Source organism: Gossypium raimondii, chromosome 4 (genome assembly GCF_025698545.1).
Source record: "Gossypium raimondii isolate GPD5lz chromosome 4, ASM2569854v1, whole genome shotgun sequence".
Taxonomy (NCBI): domain Eukaryota; kingdom Viridiplantae; phylum Streptophyta; class Magnoliopsida; order Malvales; family Malvaceae; genus Gossypium; species Gossypium raimondii.
Genome location: NC_068568.1, coordinates 21949435 through 21973844, shown reverse-complemented (window position 1 = coordinate 21973844; position 24410 = coordinate 21949435). Strand labels below are relative to the sequence as shown.

Sequence of the window (24410 nt, the reverse complement as noted above, 5' to 3'; positions counted from 1 at the left end):
TACCTCTGAAAATGATTTGATCTTGGTTTAGATTTGGTACCAAATGGTTTGTAATGTGGATGTCGCATTGGTAGAAAATATGGCAACATCATTGGGATCGACTGAAGAGGCTAGTTCATATACATGGATAGAAGAACAAACATTGGATCAAAGTGTCAGAAACCATTTGGAAGTTCTTCTATGGTGGTGACATGGACCATCCTAGTTTCTTTTAAGAACAACTATAATTTTCTTTACTTTCTGGTTGTTTTTTAATTTCTAGTGTTTGTTTATTTCGTCTTTATTTTTAGCATTACCCTTATTTGTGTTTAGTTTTTTCTCTTTCAATCCCATAGTAGGTGTAGATACCAGGGAGTAACAAAGCCAAAAATTGAGTAAGCAAGAAACTGAGCTCAATATCGCGACATCGCACCTTAATGTCACGACATCTGAGACAACATGCCACATTGCACTCTAAAGATGATCGAGCCGATAGCTGGTATGTTGGATACATGACTTGTGTATGGCATGGTTTTACTAGCAATAATGTAATCCATAGCTCAATTAAAGAGTTAATTATATCCTCTTATTGGCATTGTGCAGATTGATAAATATGGAACGTGGCCACGGGTTGCTTGTTCTCGAACGAACAATTTATCACAGTCATTTGTTGACAATGATCATATTAATCATTAAGAAGACACAATGGTGACAATTAGATAAAATAGGATTGTATTGAGTGAATAAATTTAACTCAGAGGAATCAAGGATATCATATGAGGGTAACACACACATGACGAGGTCATTGGACAAAGCAGTTGGATGAATTGCTTTCGTAAAGAGTATATAATAAAGAGTTTTCTATCATGGTACTTCTTGTGAACTGACTCTATGATTAAGTATTTACAAATTATCGAAAAAATTCTTCTCGACATAATTGTAATTACTAGAGCCTAATTGTATATGTCTGATTGGTCTCTCTGCTAGCTTAACAAAAGCTCGATTTGACTACTTTTGAATTAGAAGAAAATTCTACGATTTTGGAAATAATTCAATTGAGTTGATTTATTCGATGTGGAATCAAATTGGGCAGTCGTAAGAATTGTTCAACTAGAGAATTTGATTAAAGAATTTTCTTGAAAATTTAATTTGGAAAATCTAATTGATTTTTTGGAAATTTAATTTTGATCAAGTAAAATTAAATTAATTAAGATTAATATGATATTTTTGAAAATTAAATTTCAAGTCAGATAATTGGCCCAATGGATAACTGAACTTGAAAATTGGACCTGATATCGTAAATTGAGCCCTAGAGCCCAAAACCGAGACCAAGACCCAAAAACTAGTCAAACCGGGCCTAGTATGTGAAATCAAGCTAATAGTCCAACCGGTGGCTAGACTGGACCAGTCAGGGCGGCAGAAATCAAACTAGCTCGGGGTGCCAATGGCTACGATGACAGCATTTTGGTGACCCACAAATGGTCGGTAGCAGTGGTTCTTCGGTGATTGAGCAATGGAAGAATTACACTCATACTCAGACTCTACTAGAAAATTTGATTTCAAATTAACTATTCTAAAAATAATATTATTTTAATAGATTTAATATTTAATTTAATTTAATACTTATCTGAATAGTATTTTATTAATTTAATATTAAAATGATTGTCTTAATATATTATTTAATTTAATGTTTATCTTGTAGATAAATATTCTATTAATTTAATATGATTGAATATTAAATTTAATCTAATATTTATCAATTAAAGTGATTAAGTTTAATCATAGTTGAACACTCTAAACTCTTATAAAGAGTGCATTGGGTCATTATTTACACAAACTTGAATTCAAGAGAACGTTGTACAGAGAAATTCTCTCAAGAAATTATTTTAGAAAATTTCTTGAGATATTTTTCTTATTTACGACTTGGCCCAAAATTTTAGAGAAATTACGAAATTACCCCATTGGTAATTTTCGTGCAAAATTTTCTGATTCGAAGCGAGCCCACACTCGGCAAACGTGAGCTTGAGGATAGCGGAGAAGAATACTCGGTCTAAGCATTCATCCTAGACGAATAAGAAATGTGCAATTTTGATTAAGTGTTTATTAATTTAGATATCACAACAAAGTTATTGTTTTGGAAAAAAAATTTAAAACTCCAGTTTTTCCCTAAATTTATTTTTCATTGCATTTTCCAAACCCAATTTTCCAATAATAGCTAATGTGACGCATAAGTTATAACCTTTCCCTTCTGCGTGAACACACATCCTAACCCATTCAAAGATGATCAATGTAAATTCTATACTCTGTCCCAGACTCTGGTTGTGCTAACATTGGAGATTCAGTCAAAACTGTCTTTAATTTCTCAAAATTCTGCTCAAACTTTTCTTTCGTTTTCAATAACCGAGTTAGAGGTGATGCTATTATAGGAAAACTCATCACAAATCCCAGAAACTTGCGAAGTTTAGATATTTTTTTTGGGGGCATTTCATTTGAGCATTGATTTTATCTTTGTAGGGTCAAATTTAATACCACCAGTAGAGATAAAATGCCCCAGAAAATGTACCTCTCTAAACCAAAACTCGCATTATGACTCAAAGTTCTTAGCACAATTCTCAAATGTTCTTCATCATCAGTCTCATTCTTAGAGTAAACTAATATTTCATCGATAAAAACTACAACAAACTAATCTAAATATAGTTGAAATACCTTGTTCATCAAATCCATAAATATAGTAGGCGCATTTCCCAATCCAAAAGGCATTACCAAAAATTAATAGTTACCATTCCTTGATCGAAAAGTTGTCTTAGGTACATCATCACACTTAATCCTTACTTGGTAATATCCAAACCTCAAATCAATTTTGGAGAAAATAATAGCCCCACTTAACTATTCAAATAAATCTTCAATCTTTGGCAGAGGATACTTATACTTTATTGTGACTTTGTTCAACTGATGGTAATCTATACATAGGTGCATAGTTCCATCTTTCTTCTTTACAAACAGAATTGACGCACCCACAGTGACACACTTGGTCTAATAAAACCCTTAGTCAATATATCTTGCAACTGTTCTTTTAACTCATTAATCTCTAATGGTGTCATCCTATATGGAGTATAAGAAATAGGTGGTATTCTAGGTTCTAGTTCAATCGAAAACTCCACCTCTCTTTCAGAAGGCATTCCAAGAAGTTCCCTAGGAAACACATCTACAAATTCTCTTACTACATGAACTTGGCTAACCTCTTTTCTTGATTAAAATGAATCCGTGATATAAGCTAGATAAGCATCTACACTTTGAATAATTCGTTTTTTGGCAGACACTGCAGTAATTATCCTGCTCGCTAATCTAGTTTATAAACCAGGCATAATCACCTTTTTACCATAGGGATTTCTCAGACATACACTTCTAGCTCGACAATCAACCATAGCATTGTGTCTTGTCAACCAATCTAACCCTAAAATTGCACCAAACTTATGAAAACTTAACAACAACAAATCTTTTATAAATGTATGCTTGTCAAAAACTAATGGTCAAATCTAGCACATTCGTTTTAGAGTATACTACCTCAAGATCAAGACCCTCTATAACCTTAGTACAAATATATAAATGAGTAGACCCTAAATCAATCAAAGCATAAATATTTTTTCCAAGAAAAGAAAATTTACCAATTCTTACTTCAGGCAGATCAACATCCTTTATAGCTTTCATCACATAAGCTCTTGTTGATGCTCCAAAACTTGGCTTACTAAGATTTTTTCCTCTATGCTCCCTTTACTAACCAAATTTAGCTTTCATTCCAGATCCACTCTCATGCTAAATCTTTTGAGGACTTCTGACTAATTATTTTGTGCTTACTTTGATCTTAGGTGGGCAATCTTTAACTATATGATCTCTTGACCCACATCCAAAACATGCCCCTAAGTGCTTCCTATATTCACCACCATGATTCGTACCATAATATTCATATTCACTTTTCATCACTCAAGAACCATTAGAAATTTCCATAGAAGCAATTGGTCTACTAAATCCTTTGCGTTTGAAACTTGTGAACTATGAATCTTTTCTCGAAGCTAAAAAAGATTGATCTCTAGGTTTCTTAAAACTTGTTGGTAGTGGAGGACTTGACCTACCTCCCTTCATCCTTTCTCTTTCAAAATTATTGCTTCTATCTCTAATCATCCATTCCATCTTATGGGCTTTTGAAGTCATTGTTACACAATTTTTACGTTCAACTGCTGCAACAATGCACGAATCTCATCCCTTAGTCCCCATTAAAATTTATCCACATTTCTTTTTCAGTCTGAAACTTCTTTTCATAGTGACTAAGTTTGAGAAATCCCTCTTATATTCCATAAATGTCATTCTCCCTTGCCTCAGATATAGGAAATCCTTCTTCATCTGTTCAACTTACATCTGATTAACATATTTTTCTTTAAACTTTTGTAGAAAGAAGTCGCAGCCAATCATTTTCTCTGGAGTCACACTAACCAAGGCTTCCCACCATTGGTAAGCTTCTCCTTCTAACAACGATATAGCACATCGAAGACTATCCTCAGAATTACATTTCAGTTCTTTTATTACCCTATACATACGAGGTAACTACTGCTCAGCCATAGTGGGATCATCACCTTTTTCACTAAAACTCTCCTTGGCACCTCTTTTCTAGATTTCTCTTACAGGGTCAACCTAAGGTGGAGTCACAGTAGGTACTGAAGGAGCAGTGTGTGCTGGATGAACCACCTCAGGCTGTGGTTGTTGTGGCTATTGTGGTTGAGGCTCTTGATTACTTCCCATAAACTGATCGAATAGTTATGTCATCATAATGAAAAACACATACCTAAATGTATTCCTTGCATTTCCCATATTAGTAGCAATAGTAGTTGTTTTTGTGTAGGCATATGACTTTCCATTTCCTCAGCTGTGGCTTCCCAAAAACCGTCAGACATTTTCTTATCTCACTACAAAAGAAAATTTAACTTAGTTAAAAACACTAAAGACTAAACCAGAGGCGTACAATGCATGATGGGGTGTGACATAGCCATTGGTTTTTTGAGAATCAGCTAAACCTTGACTCTTATACCAACTTGTAACACACCAAACCTGATCCTTTCGGAGGATCCGAGTATGTCATGTCACTACATAGAAATATTTATCTTAAAATATTTTTGGCGTATAATTTATAAAACCATAGCTTGAATTATAGCTAATACAGTAAAAGAAGTAAAGTACCAACCAATTGGCATACAAAAAGCAATAACAAAATACACTCTAAACCCTTTGAAACTTTATTGTAACTTTATTAGAAATGTAGTTTATCAAACATAAGTTTTATATACAAATTCTTTCTAAAAAATAAACATCTTGACATCACCCCCTCATGTCATGCATAGTATAAAATAATAAAAGTCTCACAGCAGTAGAGGTCCTCTAGCGTAGTCTAACAGAATTTCTCTTTTTTTTTTTCAATAGCAAGCCTGAGAAAGAAAGGTAACTAAGTAATTCCAAAAGGACTTAGTGAGTTCCAGAAGAAAACATATCAATAGTTACTAGCACTTCAAGCAGATCTTTTCAAAGATTCAAGAACAATCACAAATTCGCCAAATGGCAAGTACCATACACAGAAATCTATACATCGATTTACTTTTTCTTTGGCAAGTACAATACACCCATATGACCATACAGACAAACCTTCTTCATTCAACCACGTACCCAAATCCTTAGCCAAATTCATATCATACATTCCATTCATATTCCTTTGGTTTGTATCCTTTGTCGTGTTCTGCCTGTAACCCCTAATTTTGGCGAATCTTAAGTTCTGGTGAGTAAATTGAAAGTAGTCTGTGAGATGCAGTTCTATCTGCCTAATAGTTATTTTTGGTGTGTATATCGAGCACATAGCAGACGTCATGATATTAAGTAAGGATTTAACTCTGAATATGCGGAGTTGTAAAAAAAAAGAGTTAGGTAAGGGTTTTGAGAGTTTAGAAAAATAGGGTTATCGCTGAAGGTATTGTTCGCCAAGTTCATTGAGTTACTATGCTAGTTACATTATAAATGATTTGGTTAGGAATTAATGGAAAAGATGAACCAAGTATATAAATTTATAGGATTTTTTATTTATGTTCTCTCCACAGTTGTAAACCAGTTATAAAGGTAATTTTGAATGTTTGTGACACGTGTCAAGTTCCAATGGGAACTTAGGTTATATTATTCAGGCTTGAGAAAGAGAGAGTTTTCTTCTTTTGTCTTCAAAAGTGTTGTTATTTAAATTTTAAGGAACCAACAGTATTTCTTTCTCTTTAAAGCTGAAGTTAAAATTCTAGATTTTATCAATGATTACTCCATGTCAAAGTAATTTTTATGACTTTGCATGTTAAATTTATGAAAGATTAAGTTTGTAAGAGTGCATGAATAGTAAAATGAAGAAGTAGTACTTTGCATGAGGGTTATCTAAGTTTGAGATGATAGTAAAGGTTATACAAATGAGTTTTAATAATGTTATTCTATTTTATAAGTAGTGGTTGTTGCAGTTTCTTGTTGGATTTAAATTTGGTGTTCAAGATGCTATCCATGGTTGTCAGGTGAGTCTATATGTTGACTCTTGCATTTTGTTCATACTAGAAGATCTATAGGAAATTGGTTGAAAGGTAATGCTGAGATCTGAAATATTATAGTATGTTATGTATGTGACTATATGAGTTATTACTAAAGGATATTTGTGATTGTGTGAATGTTTGTTAAGGATGGTATATATATTCAGTATAGAGTCTGATGAGTTTGATTTTGTGATGAGTGATGCATGAGTAATGTGATATGTTGTACGATTTTATTTGAAGGTCTAGAATGTTTAGTATATGATGATTGATGTACAAGTATTGAAATATTGAAGTATGGCTGAGTATGTATATGTCTAAAATGTATGTTTTGAGATTTGTGTTCTGCTTGGGTGTATGTTAGTGAAGTAAAAGGTTGAATTTAGATTGTGTCAATGTATGAAGAGACTGTCAAGATAATCTATGTGTGTTCACCGCAGTGGTGTCTAGTAGAGTTCGTTGGGACTGGAAACACAAATTTTGATATGAAATTTGAATGAAAAGTACATGGCCATGGCATCCTCTAAAAAGAACTAAGGAATGGTGGTTACTCAATGGGGTCCTCTGCGTGTCCCAAGAAGATGTTGGGAAAACCTCACGTACTGTGAGTTTAGGAAAATCCATATCGTAAGCGCAACAGGAAAGAATAGTGATAACTGTTGAAAAGAGTTATATTTTCTGCCTTTCAACCTAGCTAATTGTTTGTACTTAGGTATATTTTGTTGCATTTTACGAAATTTTAATTAGCATTTTTTATATTTCATTCGGACTAGGACTATCTTGAGTTATTTGGTTCTTTTAATTAGTTTTTGTGGAAGTTTACTGTGGTGATAGGAAAGGAATAGGTTTTCGAATAAAGGAAATAAATGAGTGAAGTTTTGCTGAGGCAAACTGTAAATGATATGCCAACATGAGTGCCGCAGCAATGTCAGGAAGATTGAGTCAAACATTTCATGCTCAACTGTTTCAGTTTGAAATTTAAACTCGTACCAGATATATCACCCTAGAAAAGAGAAGATTAACATAAATTGATTGGCTAAACTCTATCTATAAAAGGACAATGAAGGAAACCTCAAAAGTCATCCCCGAGAAAAGTAAAACAGTAAGAAAAGAGGAAGTCATCCTCCCAGTCAACATAGGACTATGTTGCTAAAGTGTGGACCAGCAGAAGTTGTTTTCCCAACGTTCTTCCATTATTTCCTTAGTGCTCACTTGTGAACTTATTTGGTTGTAAACGATAGTGATGGTTTGGAAATATATTTTCCAACCGATGAGTTAAATCTCATCACGTTGGGGTTATTTTGATGATACTTAACTATTTTAAGTTTCCATTGTATAAATAAGATTATTTTACTGCCCATTTAATTATTTAAGTGCAATCCTTAAGAATAGTCAATGGCATATTATTCTTGCTAAGTTGATTTAATGTGGAAAAGGTTAGATTACTTAACTAATATTGAATGGCATGAGCAACATTCGAATGATTCTTGCGTTATAAAGAAAGAATTACATAGGTTACTATAATAATACCCTGTATGAGTAGGGACATTGACTTGAGGATTTGTCCTTGAAAGAGGCAGGCCACTCTAGGACTCTTCTACTCAATAAGTTAATCAAGATTTTTCCACAGCATTATTGCCAGTAAGGTCGGTACTGAGTAATCCCAACCTTCCACATAAATATCGTAGACACTATACTTGATTCTCTGCTGAAATATCTTCGCCTTAGCATTCTTAGTTGATTATTTGTTCATTTATATATTATTCATGCAATAGTTCCCATATTTACATTTATGTTATCACCTTTGCCATGGAAATTCTAGTTATTTACCCCTCACAGCATATTTACCATAGTTTTTGCCATAACATTTTATTCAATCATTTTACTATAGCATTAACTTGACCCTACTAAGAAAACTTGACAAATTTTGTACCTCAATTCAATCCTTATGGGAACGATACTTACTTACCTCTTTATTACTTGAATCGATATGTATACATGCACAAAATCACACAACATTTTACACGCGATAAGTTTTTTGCGTCGTTGCCGAGGATTGACAATTTGATGAAATTTGGTTTGGTTATTTTACTTAGTAGTTTTATTTAATGTAGTTTAATTTAATTTTTACAGGTTTGCCATCAGTGCATGAGAAGAGGCATTACTGCTGACACAAAATACTGTTTTGATCCAAAAATTGACAGAACTTTACGAAGGAAGAGAAAAGAATTGAGTAAAATGGCTGGAAACAAGAATGATCACAATGAGAATCCTCACATGGGACATGTGTTGGATGATCGAGACAGGCCAATCAGAAAGCATGTTGTCCCGATGCTAGATCACAATAGTCTAACTGACTATACAAGCACAGCAATCCGAGTTGAACTCGGTAATGTCCTCAATGTTACGAACTATAGGGCAATTTGGTGGTTTACCCAGTGAAGACCCACAACAACATTTAAGAATTTTTCTAGAAGTCTGTGACTCATTCAAACAGCAGGGTGTTCTTGAAGACTCCTTGAAACTTAAGTTATTCCCGTATTCCTTAAGAGATCGTGCCAGGCCATGGTTAAATGCTTTGCTGTCAAGAATAGTTGCATCATGGAATGAACTTTGCCAGATATTTTTGTTAAGGTATAAATCTCCCACCAGAATGCAAGTTAAGAAATGATATTACATCCTTTTGGCAATTTGAAGATGAAACACTATATAAAGCGTGGGAGCGATTTAAGGAGTTAATTAGGAAATGTTCGATGTATGGATTCTAGCACTGGACTCAAATAGAGATGTTTTATAATGGGCTAAATGTGCATACACGAATGGTAGTTGATGCCTCAGCAAATGGTACTTTGTTAGATAAGACATATAATGAAACATACAGAATTTTTGAAAAAATTGCCAGCAATGATTACCAGTATTCGACTACACGAGTTGGGACAAGTAAGAGAGCTAATAGTACCATCGAGCTCGATGCAATCACTTCATTGATGGCCCGGGTATCTTCTCTAGCTAATATAATTAAAATCATGACACCTTCAACTATTGTGCAAGAAATAAAAGCAGTTGAATCATCATGTGTTTATTATGGTAAAAGTCACATGTTTGATGAATGTCCATCCAATCCAGTGTCAATATACTATATGGGGAACTCTAACTAAAACAATAATCCATCCAGTGTCAACATACTATATAGGGAACTCTAACTAAAACAATAATCCATACTGCAATACCTACAATTCGGGGTGGAGACAACATCTGGGTTTTAGTTGCAATAATCAAAGTGCAGGAAATTTCAATACTATCGCAAGGATATGTTCAACCAATGCCCCGACAAAATAATTAGTATGGTCAAGCATCATCATCTACTTCTATGGAAGCTTTGTTAAAGGAGTATATGGCTAAGAATGGTGTTGTGCTCCAGAGTTAGACTGCATCCCTCCTAGTGTTTGATAATCAAGAGGGGCAAATAGCCAACACTTTGAACATAAGATCGTAGCGAGTATTACCCAGCGACACCAAAAATTCGAGGACACAAGGTAAAGAGCAATGGAAGGCTATTACTCTTAGAAGCGAGACTTAGATAGATGATGTTGTTGAAAATGTCACGGATGAAGAGGACGACTCAAGAGGTGACAGGTAAAGATCCCAGAGCCATCTAAAAAAACATATTGCACTTGAAAAGGTTAAGTAGAAGAATGTTGTGGTAGAACAAGATCAGGATACCAACAAAAAAGCCACAGCAAAATTGTATCAGCAACCTGAAGGATGACCACCTCTACCATTTCCTCACCGATTTCATAATTCTAGGCAAGATGCTCAGTTTAAAAGATTTTTAGATGTCTTGAAACAACTACATATCAACATACCGCTAATCGAAGCATTACAGAAAATGCCCAACTACGTAAAATTCATAAAGGATATATTGTCGATGAAATACAGATTGGGAGAATTTAAGACTGTTGCTCTCAGTGAAGTGTGCACAACAATGTCGATTAATAAGTTACCTCTAAATTTAAAGATCCAGGGAGTTTTAGTATCCCATGTTCAATTGGAAATCGCTATGTAGGTAAGGCATTATGTGATTTAGACGCAAGTATAAATCTAATGCCTATGTCTATTTTAAGGAAGCTAAGAATTGGGAAGGCAAAACCTACCATAGTGACGTTGCATTTAGCTGATAGATCTCATCCACATCCGGAAGGTAAAATTGAAAACGTATTGGTAAGGGTAGATAAATTTATCTTTCTCGCATATTTTCTTATTTTAGAATGTGAAGCTAACCATGATGCTCAATTATTCTTAGAAGATCATTTCTTACTACTGGTAGGACTCTAATTGATCTGCAGAAAGGTGAGCTAACTATGAGACTGAATGATCAGTAGGTCACTTTTAATGTGTTTAATGCATTGATGTGTGCGGATGAGAAGGAATGTCACATAGTTGATGTGATAGAAATAACAGTAGATGAATTTCCTAAATTTTTCTACAGTAGTGTTGACTGTGAATATTACTTGATGGAGCTAGGGAAGAAATTTGAGACCCTGGATTTATCCAGAAAATCCTTTAAGCCTCCTAAACCTTTTATAGAGGAATCACCTGTACTAGAGTTAAGGCATCTACCACAACATCTGACATATGCATACTTGGGGAAAAACAGTACTTTGCCAGTTGTAATTTCTACAAAGTTAACACCTAAGCAAGAGAATAGGTTGTTGGAAGTGTTATGACGATCTAAAAGGGCATTGGGATGGACCCATGCTGATATAAAAGGAATTAGCCCAAAATTATGTATGCACAAGATTTTGTTGCAAGATTGCCATAGCAATACCATTGAACAGCAGAGACGACTAAATCCAATTATGAAAGAAGTTGTCAAAAGGGAGATTATCAAGAGTCTTGACGCTGACATTATTTATCCCATTTCTAACAACTCGTAGTTAAGCGTTGTGTAATGCGTACCCTAGAAATGAGGTGTCCTAGTGGTAAGTAATGACAATGATGAGCTCATACCCACTCGCACAGTTACAATAGGGAGGGTGTGTATGGACTATCGCAAGCTTAACAAGGCAACAAGGAAGAAACATTTTCGTTTACCATTCATTGATCAAATGTTGGATAGATTAGCTGGCAAGGCTTTTTATTGTTTTCTAAATGGTTATTTCAATTACAAACAGATTGCCATACCACCAAAATACCAAGAGAAGACCACCTTCACCTGTCCATATGGCACTTTTGCATTTAGACGGATGCCGTTTGAGTTATGTAATGCCCTAACAACTTTCCAACACTGCATGATGGCTATAATTTAAGACATGGTGGAGAATTTCCTTAGAGTTTTTATGAACAACTTCTCCATGTTTGGGAATGATTTTGAGGATTATTTAAAGAAATTAGAGATGATATTATTGTTGTGTCTAAATAACTAATGCAATTGTTCAAGTGTACACGTCATTCAAGTAATAAAGTGATATGTAAGTATGTCTCCACAGGGATCAGAAATTGGTAAGAGATTGATTAAGTTATTACAATCCTATTAACTATACTAAATTGAATAATATGTTGGTATAATGAACTAATGTAATTTAATGCTAAAAACAGAGAATTGATATGGAAAATAAAATGTAGTATCAAATTACAGAGAAAAACAAGAGTAATTCTGTTGTTGAATGAACAGGGGTAGAATTAGTCAGGTGAAATGTTCATATCAAAATAATTTCATTGCAAAATATTGTCTAATCAACTGCTCAGAGAGTTACTACTGAGCCTCTTTCGATAGCTAGATTTGAAGCAAAAAATCTAAGTTATTGCATGTCTACAGAACTCTGGATTAATAACTGCAATGAACGTTCTTCTCTGTACAACTCGCAACATCTATGTCTAGAGTGCTACGAATATTCTGTAAAATATTCGCTTACATCAAACGATTCTAGATTTAGTATATTTAACCCTCTCAAAAATAAAAATACATCTATGAAACAGTGAAACAGTGATATAGACATGATAAATCAAATGAAACAGTGATATAGACAATCTCAAATCATGAGCATTAAAGATGATAAACATCTACCCAAATAACTCCAACCCAAAAAATATTTAGCTCATGGGTGGAAAAGTGAACACCAATTTATACATTTAAAAAAGTTTAAATCACAAAAATCATGAAAACTAAAGGCAAAACTGCAAGATTTCTCACCACACTCCAGCTTTTCTTTTATCTTCCGATCATACGTGAATCCAGGATAGATGTCTCTTCCCCTTCTTCACGTTTGTATTATACTCTATATCGCTGTCGCCCTTTCTTTCTCTAAAATTTTCCGATGGAGTTTTTCTTTGTGCATTGAGAGGATTGCTGTCAATAGTCTCTTTCTCACACAAATTTTCCTCTCTTTTTCTTCTTCTCTATCCTTATTTTATTAGGTAGATCCGTCCCACCTCAGTAGAAATTTTTCATTCCTCTTTTCAGGTTGGTTTTTCTGGTACACGTCTAGCTGGCTGAAAGTGACGTGGATATAGTGTTGAGTCATTTTCCCAGAATTACCATGGCAATTATGTTGGCAGTCAATCTTACAAATGCCATGATAATGTTTCACTTCCCTTATTTTCCCTCTTCATATTCTTGCTCTTCCTACACCTGTATTCACACAAAATCACACATTTCCTCCCCAAGTGCTAAAAGTAACAAATAATGACCATTATATCACAATCCAAGCTTTGTCATGCATTGTTCTAAAAATATCCTAAAAATGCAAATGTATTCACTTAATTACAAAAAATTAATTCTATTTAGAGGCCTTAAATATAACTCTTTTCAAGAGTTATCACACCTCCAAACTTCAATTATTGTTTGTCCTCAAGCAAATGATGTTTGAATATGCATGAATGCATGAAATTACCAAAACAATCAGTCACCAAATGCACTACCCAATCATAATAAGCATATTGTGTACCTCTATTCTCAGCAATCTTCTACTGAAACAAAGAAAAATGCTTACAATTCTTGTAAAACTATTTAGCAAATGCAATGCAGAAAATGGTTCCTAAAGGTAAAATTTTCTAAATATTTCAGCAATTAAAACTATAGCATATCTCTCTAAATAAACTTAGGTTTTCTCTTTCCTAAACTCAATTTTTTTAGGCAATTATTCAATTTTCAACACAAAATTTCTGAGGGAATTCATGTTCTCATATGATTATATACTTGACGACCTTAATGGAGCATACACTAGATTTTCATGTTTTATATCATGTCACAATTTGAATATATATCACTCATGAAACAAAAGCTTTTAACTAAAAAGATGGATGGAGCAAAAAACTACCTTCTTAGCAATTTAGCCTCAAGATTAAGTGGACTGTGCCTAGAATATGTACATATATATATCTTTTAGCCAAACACGCATATTTGAACTCATTTTTCTAGTCAACAATATAATGGAGCAAACAAATATTACTGACCTACTCAACAAGTTCAAACATTAGAGTATTCATATTATTTTACCATGACAAAAATTATACCCTATTACTATACTAAAATTAAGTCAAGAAATCCTAAATTTATTCAAAGAATGCTACTCTAGCCTAATTGCATTTTTATTTCAATTATTCTACTTTTAGAAATCTCATTTCAACCACTGTCCTATATTAAACATGCCTAAACCACTATCTCCATATTTTCTAAATTTACAAAGAAGAGTTATTTTCCTCATTGAACATCATTGATAACCATACCCAAAGGATGTTTTGTCCTCAATGCATGAACATGACAAAATAAAATGAATAAAAGCTACATGAATGCATGAAACAGATAAAAACTAAAATGAAGGATCGTAAAAATATAAAAATCAAAGCTCGGAGGGGAAAGAAATTGTTTCACTTGGGTTGCGTGGATTTCTTTGCAGTTTTGTTGTAACGTTACGACCTGTCCTGGTCATCACTATCAGCTTGAACGATTTTACCAGCAGCTTTCTTAAATCTTTTTCTCTTAAGTTGGTTGATGGAAACCTCATTGGCATCATCAGTATCTGACATCGTGAGTTCATGTTCTTGGTCAATCATTGGTGCCTTGGATTGTGGTGCTTTGGCAGTGGTGGTTGATGTAAAGGTGTGTTGTCGGTCATTTTCCTCCTTGTTAGAGTCAAGGTGTACAAACTTTGTCGATTCTTCATCTCTCCTGGGCTCTTTGGTATGCTTGTGTGTAGTGGCAGGTTCTTCATCGTCTTCTTCATCATCAAATAAAATTTCTTCAAGAAACAAAAGAAAAATACACTGCCTAGGTGAAGTTGTTTTGAAGAGCTTTATTGAGTGCAGCATCGCGTTTCTTTACATATTCCCAATATCAAGTCGTTTTGGCTTTTGCTATGGTAAAATCAATTGAGATTCAGTTTTTCTGCTTTGCCACCATATCTAACTGATGTTAGATTTGCTTGAGAATATTTATTACTTGTTGTTCCAACATATCAGGAAAAGTGTTTGGGGCTTTAGGTAGGAGTGATGATGTAGATGTTGGCCCAGATGGTCGTGGCATATCCTTGCCCAATAAACATAGGATAATTGATTTTGTTATAACACATTTGTTGCTTATGGTCTCCTCATTGTTATGGACAGGGATGTTGGCGTGCTGACAAAGGGTTGTGAGAAGAGACAGGAAATTTAAACTGTCGGCATTCATTTGCGTGCAACGATAAACTTCTTGGAAAATTATTCTTCCAACATTGATTCTTCTACCACACATTATAGGAGCTCCAAAATAACGTGTTATGCGCTAACCATTGACTTTGAAAGTGGATCTTGTTTTTCCATCTTTAACGTCGACAACTCCATGAGGGTATATACACTTGACTTCAAATGGTCCAAACCATCTTGACTTTAAGTCTGGAATTGAAAAGTAAGACTTGTTGTTTAGGTACAAATTGTCCTGGCAAGATTTTCTTATCATGTCAGTGCTGTCTTTTCTTTGTACAGTCTCGCATTCTCATAAGCTTGAGTTTGAAATTCATCCATCTTATTAAGCTCCAGTATGCGATGAGTAGCAGTAACACGCCAATCCATGTTTATTTTCTTGACTGCCCAAAATGCTTTGTGTCCTAGCTCAACTAGCAAATGACATAGTTTACAATAAACAAGCTTGAAAGGACATTCCCAACAGTGTCTTAAAAGCTGTGCGATAAGCCCACAAGGCTTCATCTAACCTTACTAACCAATCCCTACGGTTGGGATTGACAACTTTGTCCAGAATTTGCTTGATTTCTCTATTGGAAATTTTCGCTTTTCTATTTATTTAGGGGTGATATGCCGTGGCAATTTCATGTTTAACCCCATATCTATTCAAAATGTTGGCAACTAATCTGCAATCAAAATGTGAGCCTTCATTACTAGTTAAAGCACGATGGGTACCAAACCTGGTAAAAATATTTGTATGCAAGAATCTCAAAACTGATTTGGCATCATTTGTAGGTAAAGCCACAGCTTCAACCCATTTGGAGACATAATCCATAGCGACAAGAATATAGATTTTTTCCCAGGATGGTGGAAATAGACCCACGAAATCAATTCCCCAAACATCAAATAATTTCACCTCTAAAATATTTTACAGCGGCATCTTGTGTCTTCTTGATAAGTTACCAGTTCTTTGATAGCAATCACAGTTTTTGCAGAACTAATTAGTATCTTTAAACATGGTTTGCTAATAAATACCAGATTGAAGAACCTTTGCAACAATTCTCATGCTTCCAAAATGTCCACCATAAGGTGCGGAATGACAGTGATGCAGGATATTTTAAAATTCATCATCTGGAATACATCTTTGAATTACTTGATCTGCATAATACTTGAATAGAAATGGTTCGTCCTAGTAATATTGCTTAACGTCATGATGATTGAGCACAGGTGGCAGCAACCCGCTGACTAGAAAGTTAACAATATCAGCATACCATGGCAATGCCATAGCCAACAATATCTGCTCACCAGGGAATTCGTCTTTAATTATTTGACTCTCACCATACTCATTCCCTGCTTACAATCGTGTTAAGTGATCAACAACTTGATTTTCAGTGTCTTTCCTATCTTTGATTTCCAAATCAAATTTATGCAGCAGCAATATCCATCTAATGAGTCTAGGTTTGGCCTCTTTTTTTGTCACCAAGTATTTGATGGCAGAATGGTCTGTATGACTTTGGTGCCCATTAAATAAGCTTTAAATTTTTCAAAGGCTAACATCACTGCTAACAATTATTTCTCAATGGTGGTGTAATTGAGCTGTGAATCTATCAATGTGCAACTGGTATAATATATAGCGTGAAACATCTTGGCTTTTCTTTTCCCTAGCACTGCTCTGACAAAAAAGTCACTTGCATCACACATTAGTTCAAATGGTAGAGTCTAGTCTGGTGTAGTAACTATAGGTGTTGTAGTTAATTGTTCCTTAACTCTTCGAATGCCTTTGAGCATAACTCATCAAAATGAAATGGTCTAATTTGAGCCAAAAATTGGCATAGAGGCTTTGATATCTTAGAAAATCCTTGATGAAGCGACTCTAAAATCTAGCATTCCCAAGAAAGCTTCTAATTCCTTTCACTGAAGTGGGTGGTGGCAACTTTTCAATGACTTCTATTTTATCTTTGTTGACGGCAATTCCTTGCTGTGAAATTTTGTGGCCCAAAACAATGCCTTCACAAACCATAAAGTGGCACTTTTTCCAATTCAGCATGTAACACCGCAAGCTCATGTCCGTCGACGAATTAGAGTTACAAGGCATTACCGATCAAAATTTAATATCATAAATCAAGCAATTATCCAAACATTTATTTCATTTCAATTTACTAACTATACTACATATAATACAAATATTATTTTCAAATTAGGCTTAACTATAACTAATTTATACAACTATTAACAAATAAGCTAAACACATCACACTTCCATATAAATAACCGAAATTTTTGCATAACTTTAAACTTCATATAAATATAAATATATATATACCAAATAGATCAAAAACATAAAACCAAACTTAACCAAAATGAATAAGCCATTTTCGCATGGCTCATATTTACACATCCCAAAATTAAACATATTAACTAGACTATACAGGCCATAGGTTCGAATTCAAAATTTATAAAATACCAAAGACAATCGATAGTGTGATAGACTATGCTGGCGATCCCCGAGCTCGTAACGTGACTCCACAATCTATAAAACAGAGGTAAACAAATACAAACACACATTAAGCTATTAAAGCTTAGTAAGTTATAAGCAAAAATTCATTTATATATATATATATACTAATACTTATTCCATCATTAAGATAAAATAAACAAAATATCCTAATATTTGTACCATATAACACTTTAATAAAAATCACCTTGTATTTTCACATAAACAAACCATGTGGCCAAATACACATAAATATTTAGCAAAGCCAAATATTCAATAAATCATTATGCCAAAAATGCTTATACTCAAATGGTAAACTCATACTCTATATTTCATTTGAAACTATTATCAAATTATAACAATCAACTTACCTTAACACTAATTAAGCAAATGGCTAACACATACCGGATAATTTAACTTTCTTAACACATTATTTGCTTTTACTATTGCTCACATAAGATTTATATAACATAGAGCCTTGTATAAAACACCGGCATAAAGCCTGCTAGGCACAAAGCCCGATACATTTCACCAAGACAAAGCCCGCTAGACATAAAGTCAAGTAATTCACCCAAGATCAAGCCTCGCTAGACATAAAGTCTGAAACATTTCATCAAGATCAAGCCTCTTGGTCGTAAAGTCCGAAACATCTTATTTTCAAACTATATATATTATATAAAATCCATGCATAGAGATTCAGCTCAAAATTCATAACTTATATTTTTAAAAGACATGGATATATAAATCTCCATCACCAAATCTAACTTGATAATTCAATAATTCAACCAAAACATATTTATATATATATAACCTCATACTTTTGATTCTACTACTAATATCGTAAGATTGAACTTATAATATACTATGTGCCTTTAGCATTCAAACATATTAAAATAATCTAAGCTAATAATTTCATACCATTTATTCAATACAAAACTTATACATTTGCATATACGTTCACATTTGATTTCATGTATACATATATAATTCCAAACCTAATTTCAATTCAAGAAATTATACATGTACATTTATACATATTCGAATCTACCATATAAATATATAAATTCATACTCAATTTCAAAACAAGAACTTATACATATATATATATATATATATGACATATCTAAATTCAATACACAACACATATATGTGTATTTATATGCTTGTTCAATCTATATATATATACAATTATAACATACATATATCACAAATCAAATCCAAGAGTTTATATATAAATATACTTATATAATCATTCTAACCTTATATATATATATACATATATCTTATCCATATCTTTGATTAATCCAATAATTTATACATGTATATACTTATATCCGGTTATACTTTAACTAAATTTAAAGGTTTATATAAGTATAAACCTATATACATATATTCGAACATTAATAATACATGTATATCATTCATACTATTTTATTTCAATCAATATGCTTTTAAATTAAAGTTCAACAAAAATACAATACATTTACATACCTATATACCGATTTAATAACATTAAATAACTAATAGACTTACCTCGGATATCAGCGGACACAATCGACTACTCGACTACTCGACTACTTTCGTTTTCCCCCGATCCAATTCTGTTTTCTTCGTTTCTTGATCTAAACATATTCAAATTTAACCTTTTTATTCATCAAAATATTCAATTAAATCCAAAAATACATAAATAGACAAATTACCAGTTTGCCCCTGACATTTTACACTTTTTGCAATTTAGTCCTTTTTGCGCCAAAACACAAAATACACAAAATTTGCCCACACTATGCTAGGGCCAAATGTTCCTTGTCTTCATACAAGTCCACACATTTCATTTATTTCACATTTTAGTCCCTCAAAAATTTATTTTCACAATTTAACTCTAATTACTCAAATTCACTAAAAATTCAAAGACAAAACATGTTAATCTAACACATATATTTCATATTTCATCAACTAACATCACAAAAATCAAACAATTCATCAATGAAACATTTCAAAATCATCAACAATTCACAAAATTAATACATGGGTTTTGAAGTATTCGAAGCAACGATCTCAAAAACGTAAAAATTATCAAAAACCGAACAAAGAACTAATCTTAAATTTAAGCACAACAATGGCCGAACCTAGCTAGCTTTCTTCCTTTTTTTTCTTTTGTTCAAATTCGGCTAAAAAAGATGATAAAAATGGCTTTCTTTTTTTTGTGTTTTATTTAGCATATATTATCATTTATTTTAGTTTACTAAAATAACCTTTAATAATTAATAAACAAAACATATATAATAAGGTTATATTAGTCATTTGCCACCCACTATCTATGTTTTAGTCTAATTGCATCATAAATCCCCCATTTTAAAAAGACAACAACAATTAGGTACTTTTAGATTTAACCCCTAAATTTTCATTTTACGTAATTAAACCCTTTTTATCGAATTGAACCTTCAAACGATTAAATTTCCACACGAATTTTTCACACCTATAACTTAACATATAATAAACACTAAAATTAATATTAAAATATTTTTTTCTGACTCGGATTTGTGGTCTCAAAACCACTATTCCAATTAGGGTCAAAATCGGGTTGTTACACAGCATTAGATTTGTTTCTTGACATCGATAAAGTACCGACTCTAAATTTTTTAAGCAATCTTCGAAACTGTCGTCAAACACTGAGAAATCATCCATAAATACTTCAAAGAATTTCTCCACCATGTTAGAAAATATTGCCATCATGCAACTCTGGAATGTTGTTGGGTCATTACATAAACCAAATAGCATTCTTCTGAAAGCAAATGTTCCATAAGGACAGGTGGATGTAGTCTTTTCTTGATCAGTAGAAGATATGGCAATTTGGTTGTACCCTGAGTAGCCATCTAAAAATAGTACAAGGCTTTCCCTGCTAGTTTGTCCAGCATCTGATCTATAAAAGGAAAAGGGAAATAATCCTTCTTCGTTGCTTTTTTGAGCTTTTGATAATCCATACAAACCCTCTAACTTGTGACAGTGCATGTCGAAATGAGTTCGTTGTTAACATTGTTGACTATGGTGCCTCCTCCTTAACACTGAACAGAGCTCACCCAAGAGCTATCAAAAGTTGGGTATATAATCCCAACATCCAGCCATTTGATAATCTCCTTCTTAACTACTTCCTTCATGACAGGATTCAGTATCCTTTGTTGTTCAATAGATTTGCCATGACAATATTCAAGTATTATTTTGTGCATTTAGATTGTTGGGCTAATTCCTTTGATATCCACAATTGCAATCCTAAAGCTTTCTTGGATTTCTTTAAAACCTCTAGTAATTTCATCTCCTAGTCTGTTGTATTCTCAACAGAAATAACTACAAGCAATGTATCATTTTCTCCCAAATAAGTGTACTTCAAATGCACTGGTAATAGCTTCAAATCTAACACCAGTGGATCTTCTATTGATGAGCAATGAGGGTTAAAAGACCAACCTGATAAATCTAATAATTCAAAGCTATTTTTGTATCCATTTTCAAATTGTTGAGTTTCCATCAGTTCTTCAAATTCTTTAGTCACATTTGTTTCATATAATTTGACAGAGTCTGCATTAGAATTTTTATACATATGTCTTGTAAATTCTTCCTGAATTACGATGTCAACAAATTCTATAGCATGGCATTCTTCATCTGGGTCTGCACACTTTAAAGCATCAAACACATTAAAAGTCAACTGTTGATCATTAATTCTCATGGTTAAGTCACCTTTCTATACATCAATCAATGTTTTACCAATTACTAAGAAAGGTTGTCCAAGTATTATAGGTACCTCTTTATCTTCTTCACATTCCAGAATAATAAAATCTGCTGGAAAGATGAACTTGTCGACTCTTACCATTACATCTTCAATTTTACCTTCTAGATGGACATATGATCTATCAACTAGTTGTAGTGTGACTGTACTAGGTCTTGCCTTTCCTATCCCAAGTTTCTTGAAAATAAACATAGACATTATATTGATACTTGCACCTAAATCGCATAATATTTTACCTACATAATGGTTTCCAATCAAACAACGTATAGTGAAACACCCTGGATCTTTTAATTTTGCTGACAGTTTTTTCTTCAACATTGTTGTGCAAATTCCAATAAGTGCAACAGTTTCGAACTCCCCTAACCTTCTCTTCTTGGGTAGGATATCTTTCATGAATTTCACATAGTTAGGCATTTGTTGTAATGCTTCTACTAAAGGCATATTGATGTGTAATTACTTCAAAACCTCCAGAAATTTCTTGAATTAAGCATCTTATTTTGACTTTTGGAAACGTTGGGGAAAAGGTGGCGGTGTCCTTCCTTCCATTTGTTAAGGTTGCCTTGCCATGGCATTTGCATTGGCTCAGCAAGATGAATTTGCTTCTGTATGGTTTTTTCTACTCCCATCTTTTGTAGTTTGTTCCACTTCTATTTTGAAAGTTGTGGTTCTAGGAACTTCGGAACTTTCCTCAAACATGGCATCATTCACAACTCCTGGCAACTGAGTGCCACTCCAAAGTGTTATGGCTTTACATTTTTCTCTTCCTTGAGATCTAGAACTTTCTGTGTCACTAGACAATGCTCCTTATTGTCTGGAACTTAATGTAGTGGCAATTTGTCCCACTTGATTCTCCAAAGCTTTTAAAGAAGTTGCATGGCTTTGAATAATTGCATCATTCTTAGCCATATACTCTTTTAATAACGCTTCCATAGCTGATGTTGAAGATGACGAACTTTGTTGCACATTTTATCGCGGCATTGGTTGACTATGTCCAGGTGCTACACCAGCCACATCCTATCTATTAATAGTGTTGGTATTTCCCATTCCTTGATTACTCCAGCTGAAATTTAGGTGTTGCTTCCACCCTAGATTGTAGGTGTCGGAGTAGGGATTGTTAATGCTATGATTAAAATTTCACATGTAATACGCAGAGGCTGGATTGGATGGGCATTCATCAAAAACATGATCTTCTCCACAGTATACACATGCTAGTTCTACAGCCTTCATCTCTTGCACTACAGAGGGTCTTTTTAGAGTTTTAATCATATTCATTAAATATGATACCTAAGCTGTTAACAATATAATCGCATCAAGTTTCATTGCTCCAGAAACTCTTCTACCAGTACCAACTCTTGTAGTGGGGTACTGATAATCATTATTTTCTATTCTTTTTAGAATTTCGTATGCTTCATTGTAGGATTTTTCAAGCAACGCCCCATTAGCAGATGCATCCACCACCTTTCGTGTATGTGCATTTAATCCATTGCAGAACATTTCTATTTGTGTCTAATTCTGGAAACCATACATTGGGAATTTTCTAATTAATTCCTTGAAACACTCCCATGCTTCATATAAAGTCTCATCTTCAGATTACCTGAACGATGTAATGTTATTCCTCAACTTGGCATTCATGTTGGGAGGATTGTACCTAAGCAAAAATATCTGACATAGTTCATTCCAAGATGCCACCATACCTGATGGTAATGCATTCAACCATTATCTCACATGATCTAGCAATGAATAAGGGAATATTTTTAATTTAAGGGCATCTTCAGGAACACCCTGTTGCTTGAATGAGTCACGGACTTCAAGAAAAAGTCTCAAGTGCAATATGGGATCTTCAGTTAGTAAACCACTAAGCTTCCCTACCGTTTGCAGATTTTGAAACATTACCGGTTTAAATTCAAAGTGTTGAGCTTTAATATGTGGCCTAACAATTCCCAGACTTAGATCACTCAAAGTAGACACTACATGTTCTATGATTGGTCTATCTCTGTCATCTAAGGTTCAAGGAATATCAGCATTCGTTTCACTCTAGAGTACCTAACCTTCTCTGATTGGATCATTTATCATCCTCTCCATTTCTCTTAATGCTTTCCTTCTTCACCTTAGTGTCCTTTCAATCTCAGGATCAAAATAGTATTTTGTATCCTCTTGAATACTTCTTCTAATTCACTAGTGTAAAACCTGAAAAATCAAATAAAATACTAATTAATTATCCTAAAAAAATAAAAAGAATAATAACAAATCAACTTTTCACCAATGTTGTCGATCCCCGGCAACGGCGCTAAAAACTTGTTGCGTGTAAATAACTAATACAATTGTGCAAGTGTACACGTCATTCAAGTAATAAAGTGATAAGTAAGTATCGTCTCCACAGATATCGGAAATTGGTAAGAGATTGATTAAGTTATTATAATCCTATTAACTATACTAAATAGCAAGAAATACTCTTAAATTGAATAAGACGTTGGTATAATGAATTAGTGTAATTTAATACTAGAAACAGAGAATTGATATGGAAAATAAAATATAGTGGCAAATTACAGAGAAAAGCAAGAGTAATTCTGTTGTTGAATGAATAGGGCTGAAATTGTTCAGCTGAAATGCTCATACCAAAATAATGTCATGGCAAAATATTGTCTAATTAACTGCTCAGACAGTTACTATTGTAACCTACCTATTTTGATAGCTAGATTTTCAGCTAAAAAATCTAAGTTACTGTATGTCTTCAAAACTTTGGATTAATAACTGCAATGAACATTCTTCTCTTCACAACTCGCAACATCTATGTCTAGAATGCTACGAATATTCTATCAAATAATGATTCTAGAGCCAGTATATTTAACCTTTCCAGAAATAAAAATACATCTATGAACACAACATACAATCAGCTATGTCTAGAGCTT

The 24410-nt window shown here is 33.5% G+C and overlaps 2 non-coding genes across 2 annotated transcripts; one reads left to right on the top strand and one right to left on the bottom strand.

Annotated features, from left to right (window-relative positions):
• Positions 1-9229: 9229 nt before the first annotated feature.
• LOC128040844 (small nucleolar RNA R71) lies at positions 9230-9336 on the bottom strand. The gene has a single exon (XR_008195650.1). It is a non-coding gene; the product is annotated as a small nucleolar RNA R71 (small nucleolar RNA).
• A 13681-nt stretch (positions 9337-23017) lies between these two features.
• LOC128040775 (small nucleolar RNA R71) lies at positions 23018-23124 on the top strand. The gene has a single exon (XR_008195581.1). It is a non-coding gene; the product is annotated as a small nucleolar RNA R71 (small nucleolar RNA).
• The last annotated feature ends 1286 nt before the right edge of the window (positions 23125-24410 follow it).